Genomic DNA, 11,339 nt, shown 5'->3' on the forward strand with positions numbered 1-11,339 from the left:
AGGTTAATGGGACTTCCTGCTTGCGTCTTCAAAACAGTGTGGGAATTTTCTTAGTTCTCAGTTTGTATGAGAAATGAAGATGAGGGTCTGCGTCTGAACCGTTCCCTTTACCATCCTCTGTAATATCCTTAATAGACAAGTTCCCACAAATATCAGTTAAGTGACTAGTGATGGGGACACATTTTTTTCATTATTAACATGTGCGTATTATGTGTATAAAATGTTTTCTATGCAGAATTACAAAGGAGATGACACAAACTTGGAAAATATTGCATAAAAAGAAGTACTTTTTTGTTCCAGGACGCAAACGTTCTTTACATATTTGTTAGCCCGTAAATAACACAGGAAATTATATGATATATTGAAATGATTTTCTATTTTTTTCTGTCAATACTAGGTAAACCCATTAGTGTCCCAATTTTTCGTGTAAGGTTAGCAGAAAGGATTATATTCATTCTGCAGATAAGCAACTGGGTTTTCTAAAAAAAACACAAAATAAAAGTGATTCACAACACCATACACCCCCTAATGGGGGAATGAAATGCCTTGTGGCTAATATTGTAGGAACCGTGGAGAGCGGGTTCCTGCCATCCATTAGGCAACAAGAATCCTATTTTCCCAATGGCCTCCATGCCCGTGGGTATTCATATCTTTAAAGAGGTTTTTCACATTATCCATTCAACACCACTGGAATCCACGGTGATGACTAAAATTTGGTTCCCGACTCCTCCCGTTCCACCTCAATCAATTCCCTTTAACCCCCACCCCTCGTGAGTAAGAGTTTGGAGTATGGGTAGTGGTACTCCATGCAAAGTCTATGGGCTGATGGAAACGTAGCGGCATTGCACATGCTGGACATCTGCTTCATTCAAACTCTTCAGTGCTTCACTCGGGACAGTGATGTGACATGGAAGCTCTTGCCCACGATTCTAGTGATTAGTGGGGTCTCAGCAATGGGGGTTACAGGTTACAGTGATGAGAGGTATATAACCTCTTTTGTTAGAAGGAGATAATTTTCTATTGTGGGCAAATCACTAGAGTTGAGCGACTTTTGGTTTTTTAGGGTCGCGTTTCGTTTCGTGAAACCCGACTTTTCCAAAAGTCGGGTCGAGCAAGATCGTCCAATTATAGGGAAAAGTCGGGGTCGTCCCGAAACACGAAACCCAATGTAAGTCAATGGGGAATAAAAGTCGGCAGTGAGATGAGGACAGGAAACACACCTACAGTGCCCATTTGAATGCCAAAAGCATCAATTCTTCTTACTTAAGCTTGTGAACCTTAATTAACTTCATAATACAAGTTACGCACTGAAAAATGGGGGTTATTTGGCTAAAGTTGTGGGGAGGGGGCTGGCTCCAGGTTTTCATGTGCCCTGGGCGAAAGAGCGCCCCTTTAACACATACCAAAACTCATCATGCTCCGATACGGCAGAGAAATAGTGGTATAGTACAATGAAAAATACTTCACTTTTTACATCTCATGACGAGGCCCATCTATTTCTCCATACAGAATCATTGGTCCCATATAATGTTTGAAACAGTATATGATGAGCTCCACATAATGCTACAGTATATGTTGGTCCCCATGGATGAAGCTCCACTGTCTTATGGGCCCAAATAATGCTCCAAACATAATGGGCCCCATTTCTAATGCTCTAGTGTATAATGGGCCCTGTAAATGCTGCTCCAGTGTCTGATGTCCACCTTTGGAATGTTCCAGTGTATGGTGGGCCCCATCTATCATTCTCCAGAGTAACATGCTCCCCAAAAATTGCTGTCCCAACATTGAAAACAATCAAATAAGTCTCCTCGCTAGGGAATCCCTGTACTAGTCTGGACTCCTCGTCGTCCCCATCTTCCATCTCACTGCACAGTATTTCAACCTTGCAAGTGCTGTGATCCTGAGCAAGCAGGGGGGGCCCACTCGTTGGCGACGGCACTGGCACAGGGCCCCTGATAGTACGGTGGTGTGTCTGATGGCGGGTGGGCCGAACCTGCACTTTCATCTGCAGCTTCCTCTTTGTCACCGTGTAAGATGGAACTGTATATGGGAAGGGTAACCTGAGTTTCATCAGGGTCAGATTCAGGCCGTGTAGCGTGCGAGGGGAATGTAGTGGTCTGGGTCAATGTACCAGCAGATTCATCGAGCAGTGGCTGGGCATCAGTGCACTTGTGTCGCCCCCAGGAGTATGGTCGCCACAGTGGCATTACCTTCCTCCTAGGGAGTGTGATGTCATGCTTGGGAGCAACGAAGGATCTCTCTAGCAGGTTAACTGATTGGGCGGCATTATTCCCACGAGTCATGACCCTCCAAACAGCGTTCATGAAGGCAAATTGTTTGTTTTACGTGGGCAGTATGGTTGCAAAGCTGAACCTTAAAGGAATGTCCAGAAGGGCACCACCAGGAGTGGAGCCTACGGTTAAATTCGACTCCACCTGGGAAACCTCAACCATGCCAGCTACAGAACAGATGCACACATTGCAAGCTTAATTCCGTTAACGAACGAGACTCCGTCATGCCCCGCGGTCCAAGTCCGGCTTACTAGAGGGACACGTGAGGCTCTGGAACATGAGATTGGCCAATAACTGGTGTGTCATGCCCTTACATGTCCGTGGCTGCATGTGCGCTACACTGAAAAGGCCAGCTTTTTTGTCGCTTACAGGTGCAGATAACCCGCTGAACAACGTTAGTGATGGGGATCACTGATTACAATTATTACCCGCGAACAATGATTTCCCAGTAAGTGCAGGTCAACTGCAGTTCCGGAATTAGGCCTAACCGTCATTCCTGAAAAAATGAAAAACTTACGTGTGCAAACCACAGGTGCTGTAGCTTGCTTAACAGCTCGCCAGCCGTTCTCACGCCCAGTATGGATTACACGTGATTGCACAAAGGTTAGAAAGGGTACCGTATCCCCAGATAACATGTATGGATAGCGTACACATTCAAAATATATGTCTCAGGAGGCAGGCTCAGACGGTGTTAGGCCCAGTATGGATTGCACGTGATTGCACAAAGGTTAGAAAGGGTACCGTATCCCCGGATAACATGTATGGATAGCGTACACATTCAAAATATATGTCTCAGGAGGCAGGCTCAGACTGTGTTAGGCCCAGTATGGATTGCACGTGATTGCACAAAGGTTAGAAAAGGTACCGTATCCCCGGATAACATGTATGGATAGCGTACACATTCAAAATATATGTCTCAGGAGGCAGGCTCAGACGGTGTTAGGCCCAGTATGGATTGCACGTGATTGCACAAAGGTTAGAAAGGGTACCGTATCCCCAGATAACATGTATGGATAGCGTACACATTCAAAATATATGTCTCAGGAGGCAGGCTCAGACGGTGTTAGGCCCAGTATGGATTGCACGTGATTGCACAAAGGTTAGAAAGGGTACCGTATCCCCGGATAACATGTATGGATAGCGTACACATTCAAAATATATGTCTCAGGAGGCAGGCTCAGACGGTGTTAGGCCCAGTATGGATTGCACGTGATTGCACAAAGGTTAGAAAGGGTACCGTATCCCCGGATAACATGTATGGATAGCGTACACATTCAAAATATATGTCTCAGGAGGCAGGCTCAGACGGTGTTAGGCCCAGTATGGATTGCACGTGATTGCACAAAGGTTAGAAAGGGTACCGTATCCCCGGATAACATGTATGGATAGCGTACACATTCAAAATATATGTCTCAGGAGGCAGGCTCAGACGGTGTTAGGCCCAGTATGGATTGCACGTGATTGCACAAAGGTTAGAAAGGGTACCGTATCCCCGGATAACATGTATGGATAGCGTACACATTCAAAATATATGTCTCAGGAGGCAGGCTCAGACGGTGTTAGGCCCAGTATGGATTGCACGTGATTGCACAAAGGTTAGAAAGGGTACCGTATCCCCGGATAACATGTATGGATAGCGTACACATTCAAAATATATGTCTCAGGAGGCAGTCTCAGACGGTGTCAGGCACAGTATGGATTTGACGGCCCAGATTACACAGCGGAGGAGCAGGGAGAGGTAAAGATTGCAAATGCTGGGGCCCTGCCCAAGCAAGGGGGGCCCACTCGTGGGCGTCGGTACTGGCACTGGGCCCCTCATAGTACAGCGGTGTGTCTGACGGCGGGTGTGCACCACCACCGTCAGAGACACTTGATTGCACTATGAGGGACCCTGTGCCAGTGCCCGCGCCCAAGAGTCGGCCTACCCACCTGTCCAGGGCAACGGCACTCGCACGGTGTCGTGCGCTAGGTGGTGACCCCGGCCATGGGGGGGAGGCAGCACAGTTAGGGAGTTTTAGAAGGTGGAAGGTGGGACAAAATCCTTGGAAACCCATGCATGGTTCATTTTAATGAAGGTTAGATCATCCACATTTTGGGTTGACAGACGGGTCCTTTTTTCTGTCAGGATTGATCCAGCTGCACTGAAGACTCTTTTCGATAGCACACTTGCAGCTGGGCAAGCGAGCTCCTGTAAGGCATATTGGGCCAATTCAGGCCAGGTGTCCAGTTTAGCGGCCCAATAGTCAAAGGGGAATGACCTGTGTGGGAGAACATCGATATGGGAGGAAAAGTAGTTTGTAACCATGGTTGACAACTGCTGTCTCCTGTCACTTTCCATCGATGCAGTATTACCAGTTGTGTGAGCGGTATTTGAAAAATCAGTCCACAACATTGTCAGGAAACCCCTGTCTCCAACGCCACTTCTGCTGTGTGCACCACGAACACCTCTGCCAAGCTGCCCCCGGCCCGTACGGCTCGTGTGAGAACCATCACCGCTGCTGTGTGCTGGGAATGCCTCAAGCAACCGATTTACCAGAGTTGCTTGTTTATTAGCCAATATTAGGTCAAGGTTCTCCTGTGGCATGATGTTTTGTAATTTGCCTTTATAGCGTGGATCCAGGATGCTGGCCAACCAGTAGTCGTCATCGTTCATCATTTTGGCAATGCGGGGGTCCCTTTTTAGGATCCGCAAGGCATAATCTGACATGTGGGCCAATGTTCCCGGTGTCAATGATGCACTGTGAGTGCTGGTTGGAGGAGCACTTTCTGGCAAATCCACATCCCTCCAGTCACGCACAAACCCTGTACCAGACCTTGCCACGCCAACATTTTCACTTGCCCCACGAGATGCATCCTCCTCCCCTAAGTAATCATCCCCATCATCCTCCTCCTCCTCCTCTTCTTCCTCCACCTCGTCCAGGAGAGGTCCCTGAGCAGACAATGGCTGAATGTCATCAAGGATTCCCTCCTCCTCTTCCTCCTCATCAACAATGGCTGCAGACGCCTGCTCCTTAAGGTGCATCAAAGTTTGCATGAGCAGACGCATAAGTGGGATGCTCATGCTTAGGATGGCGTCGTCTGCGCTTACCAGCCGTGTGCATTCCTCAAAACACTGAAGGACTTTACAGAGGTCTTTCAGCTTTGACCACTGCACACCTGTCAACTCCATGTCTGCTCTCAAAGTGCCTGGCCGTGTATCCTCCCACAAATGCATTATGGCCTGCCTCTGCTCGCACAGCCGCTCCACCATGTGCAGGGTGGAGTTCCACCTTGTTGCAATGTCGATAATGAGACGGTGGTTGGGAAGGTGGAGCAATCGCTGCAGCTTCTGCATACGAACGGAGTGTACAGGCGACCGGCGGATGTGCGCGCACAGTCTTCGCACCTTCTGGAGCAGGGCTGTTAACTGCGGATAATTTTTGAGGAAGCACTGCACCACCAGGTTCAAGGTGTGAGCCAAGCAAGGTATGTGGCTGAGTTTTGAAAGGGCTATGGCTGCCACAAAATTACGGCCGTTATCACTAACTACCTTGCCTGCCTCAAGATGTACACTGCCCAGCCATGACTCAGTTTGTCGCTTCAAGTACTCGGCCAGCACCTCGGCGGTATGTCTGTCGCCCAAACACATCATCTGCAACACAGCCTGCTGACGCTTTCCACTAGCTGCTCGATAGGGGGACACATCGTGTGCAACAGTGGCAGCTGCAGATGGAGTGCTCGTACGACTGCGCTCTGTGGACGAGCTTTCGCTTCTGGAGGAGGAGGAGGAGGAGGAGGGTGGAACGCCTACAGCCAACTGTTTCCTATACCGTGGGCTAGGCAGCACTGTCCCACCACCGCTGTCCCCTGTGGACCCTGCATCCACCACATTAACCCAGTGCGCAGTGATGGACACGTAACGGCCCTGGCCATGCCGACTGGACCATGCATCAGTAGTGAGGTGCACCTTTCCGCTCACTGACTACTTGAGTGCATGGACAATGCGGTCTTTCACATGATGGTGGAGGGCTGGGATGGCTTTGCGAGAGAAGAAGTGGCGACTGGGTAGGTCATAGCGTGGTACTGCATAGGCCATGAGTTCGCGGAAAGCTGTGCTTTCCACCAACCGAAAGGGCATCATCTCAAACGAGATTAGTTTGGCAATGTGGGCGTTCAAACCCAGTGTACGCGGATGAGAGACTGAGTACTTTCTTGACCTACTCATAGTGTCTGGGAGGGTGAGCTGGACTTGAGAGCTGCATATGGTGGAAGTAGCGGTGGACAGGGCGGACTGAGAGAGGGTTGATGATGGTGATGGAGTTGGTGTTCTTTCTGATGGCCTAGAATCAGTCTTTCGTTGATATAACAGTGGGATTCCCTGACTGCTGTGGCCTTGCAACGACACCTCAACATTTGCTGCTGTGCTAACCGGTGGGCTTACAGTGGGGGAAACAATGTAGCGTTGCTGACTACCTTCGTTGTGATCAGTTGCACATGTGGCACTTGAGGTTTGGTGTTGTGTCCACGCTTGCAAGTGCATGCTGGTTAAATGTCTAAGCACGCAACTGGTATTCAAATTTTTCAGATTTTTCCCTCGGCTAAAGGTCTTTGCACACTTCTTACAGATAACCTTGGCCTGATCATGAGGATTTTGTTCAAAAAAGTGCCACACTGCACTCTTCCTACTTTGGCAGACATTTTGCGGCCTAGCACGCTGTGATCTTTTGACCCTCTGGACAAGCTGTCCAGCAACTCTTTTGATGTTTGGAACCTGTCTTTGGAGTGCTCCGGGCCTGACAGATAACAGCTGTTGCGATGTCGATGTCTGCTGTGGATGCTCCTCATCTGAGCTATTGGAAGCAGCACCCTCTTCCCCCAATGGATGCCAATCTGGGTCAACAACTGGGTCATCCATCACCTCCTCTTCTATGTCATGTGCACCTTCCTCTGTGTCACCGTGTATGGTGGTATAGTGTGCGGGAAGGGGCACCTGAGTCTCATCAGGGTCAGAATCTGGCTCTGTACACTGCGAGGACAATGTAGTGCTCTGAGTGAATGTACCAGCAGAATCATCCATCAGCGGCTGTGCATCAGTGCACTCCATGTCAGATTCATCTTGGCCTGGGTAATTCACCATTTCACTTGATAATCCAGGCATGGTATGTGAAAACAGCTCCATGGAGTAATCAGTAGTATGGCCTGCGTCATCCTTCAATCTTGGTTGGGGTGAAGGACACAAGGAAAGGTGTGGTTCATGAACATGAGCCTCCAATGACGACTCAGTGCTTTTACTTTTTACAACTGAAGAAGAGGAGGCGATAGAGCTGGAGGCTGAGTCAGCAATGTAAGACAAAACTTTTTCCTGATGCTCTGGCTTTAAAAGCGGCTTGCCAACTCCTAGAAAACTAAGCGTTCGAGGCCTTATGTAGCCAGACGATGACGCAGGCTCAACACCTCCTGCATTCGGTCGTATTTTGCTCTTGCCACTACCATCAGATCCACCACCAACACCATCATTACCAGCTGCCAACCCCCGCCCAATTCCACGGCCTCTTCCACCAGCCTTCCTCATTTTTGGTAGAAATGTAGACAAAATCCAACAAACTATATAGTATGTAAAACAAGGTACAAGGTGTCTATAGGACAGGGGAGATTTTGAATTTCTGCACACACTTTTGGACACTGGACACTTTTGGATTGTGTGAGGCCCACTGATATCTGAGCGCTATGTGACAGGCTCGATGGCACAGCTGTGACCTAAGTGACTAGAGGATAAGTGAGATTTTGAATCTCTGCACACACTTTTGGACACTGGACACTTTTGGATTGTGTGAGGCCCAATGAATATCTGAGCGCTATGTGACAGGCTCGATGGCACAGCTGTGACCTAAGTGACTAGAGGATAAGGGAGATTTTGAATCTCTGCACACACTTTTGGACACTGGACACTTTTGGATTGTGTGAGGCCCAATGAATATCTGAGCACTATGAGACAGGCTCGATGGCACAGCTGTGACCTAAGTGACTAGAGGATAAGGGAGATTTTGAATCTCTGCACACACTTTTGGACACTGGACACTTTTGGATTGTGTGAGGCCCACTGATATCTGAGTGCTATGTGACAGGCTCGATGGCACAGCTGTGACCTAAGTGACTAGAGGATAAGTGAGATTTTGAATCTCTGCACACACTTTTGGACACTGGACACTTTTGGATTGTGTGAGGCCCAATGAATATCTGAGCGCTATGTGACAGGCTCGATGGCACAGCTGTGACCTAAGTGACTAGAGGATAAGGGAGATTTTGAATCTCTGCACACACTTTTGGACACTGGACACTTTTGGATTGTGTGAGGCCCAATGAATATCTGCGCAGTATGAGACAGGCTCGATGGCACAGCTGTGACCTAAGTGACTAGAGGATAAGTGAGATTTTGAATCTCTGCACATACTTTTGGACACTGGACACTTTTGGATTGTGTGAGGCCCAATGAATATCTGAGCGCTATGTGACAGGCTCGATGGCACAGCTGTGACCTAAGTGACTAGAGGATAAGTGAGATTTTGAATCTCTGCACACACTTTTGGACACTGGACACTTTTGGATTGTGTGAGGCCCAATGAATATCTGAGCGCTATGTGACAGGCTCGATGGCACAGCTGTGACCTAAGTGACTAGAGGATAAGTGAGATTTTGAATCTCTGCACACACTTTTGGACACTGGACACTTTTGGATTGTGTGAGGCCCAATGAATATCTGAGCACTATGAGACAGGCTCGATGGCACAGCTGTGACCTAAGTGACTGGAGGATAAGGGAGATTTTGAATCTCTGCACACACTTTTGGACACTGGACACTTTTGGATTGTGTGAGGCCCAATGAATATCTGAGCACTATGAGACAGGCTCGATGGCACAGCTGTGACCTAAGTGACTAGAGGATAAGTGAGATTTTGAATCTCTGCACACACTTTTGGACACTGGACACTTTTGGATTGTGTGAGGCCCACTGATATCTGAGCGCTATGTGACAGGCTCGATGGCACAGCTGTGACCTAAGTGACTAGAGGATAAGTGAGATTTTGAATCTCTGCACACACTTTTGGACACTGGACACTTTTGGATTGTGTGAGGCCCACTGATATCTGAGCACTATGTGACAGGCTCGTTGGCACAGATGTGACCTAAGTGACTAGAGGATAAGTGAGATTTTGAATCTCTGCACACACTTTTGGACACTGGACACTTTTGGATTGTGTGAGGCCCACTGATATCTGAGCGCTATGTGACAGGCTTGATGGCACAGCTGTGACCTAAGTGACTAGAGGATAAGTGAGATTTTGAATCTCTGCACACACTTTTGGACACTGGACACTTTTGGATTGTGTGAGGCCCAATGAATATCTGAGCGCTATGTGACAGGCTCGATGGCACAGCTGTGACCTAAGTGACTAGAGGATAAGGGAGATTTTGAATCTCTGCACACACTTTTGGACACTGGACACTTTTGGATTGTGTGAGGCCCAATGAATATCTGAGCACTATGAGACAGGCTCGATGGCACAGCTGTGACCTAAGTGACTAGAGGATAAGTGAGATTTTGAATCTCTGCACACACTTTTGGACACTGGACACTTTTGGATTGTGTGAGGCCCAATGAATATCTGAGCGCTATGTGACAGGCTCGATGGCACAGCTGTGACCTAAGTGACTAGAGGATAAGTGAGATTTTGAATCTCTGCACACACTTTTGGACACTGGACACTTTTGGATTGTGTGAGGCCCACTGATATCTGAGCGCTATGTGACAGGCTCGATGGCACAGCTGTGACCTAAGTGACTAGAGGATAAGTGAGATTTTGAATCTCTGCACACACTTTTGGACACTGGACACTTTTGGATTGTGTTAGGCCCACTGATTTCTGAGCGCTATGTGACAGGCTCGATGGCACAGCTGTGACCTAAGTGACTAGAGGATAAGTGAGATTTTGAATCTCTGCACACACTTTTGGACACTGGACACTTTTGGATTGTGTGGGGCCCACTGATATCTGAGCGCTATGTGACAGGCTCGATGGCACAGCTGTGACCTAAGTGACTAGAGGATAAGTGAGATTTTGAATCTCTGCACACACTTTTGGACACTGGACACTTTTGGATTGTGTGAGGCCCACTGATATCTGAGCGCTATGTGACAGGCTCAATGGCACAGCTGTGACCTAAGTGACTGGAGGATAAGTGAGATTTTGAATCTCTGCACACACTTTTGGACACTGGACACTTTTGGATTGTGTGAGGCCCAATGAATATCTGAGCGCTATGTAACAGGCTCGATGGCACAGCTGTGACCTAAGTGACTAGAGGATAAGGGAGATTTTGAATCTCTGCACACACTTTTGGACACTGGACACTTTTGGATTGTGTGAGGCCCAATGAATATCTGAGCACTATGAGACAGGCTCGATGGCACAGCTGTGACCTAAGTGACTAGAGGATAAGTGAGATTTTGAATCTCTGCACACACTTTTGGACACTGGACACTTTTGGATTGTGTGAGGCCCAATGAATATCTGAGCGCTATGTGACAGGCTCGATGGCACAGCTGTGACCTAAGTGACTAGAGGATAAGGGAGATTTTGAATCTCTGCACACACTTTTGGACACTGGACACTTTTGGATTGTGTGAGGCCCAATGAATATCTGAGCACTATGAGACAGGCTCGATGGCACAGCTGTGACCTAAGTGACTAGAGGATAAGTGAGATTTTGAATCTCTGCACACACTTTTGGACACTGGACACTTTTGGATTGTGTGAGGCCCACTGATATCTGAGCGCTATGTGACAGGCTCGATGGCACAGCTGTGACCTAAGTGACTAGAGGATAAGTGAGATTTTGAATCTCTGCACACACTTTTGGACACTGGACACTTTTGGATTGTGTGAGGCCCACTGATATCTGAGCGCTATGTGACATGCTCGATGGCACAGCTGTGACCTAAGTGACTAGAGGATAAGTGAGATTTTGAATCTCTGCACACACTTTTGGACACTGGACACTTTTGGATTG

This window comes from Dendrobates tinctorius, unplaced genomic scaffold (assembly GCF_039654945.1).
Source record: "Dendrobates tinctorius isolate UK_male_01 unplaced genomic scaffold, ASM3965494v1 ptg000043l, whole genome shotgun sequence".
Taxonomy (NCBI): domain Eukaryota; kingdom Metazoa; phylum Chordata; class Amphibia; order Anura; family Dendrobatidae; genus Dendrobates; species Dendrobates tinctorius.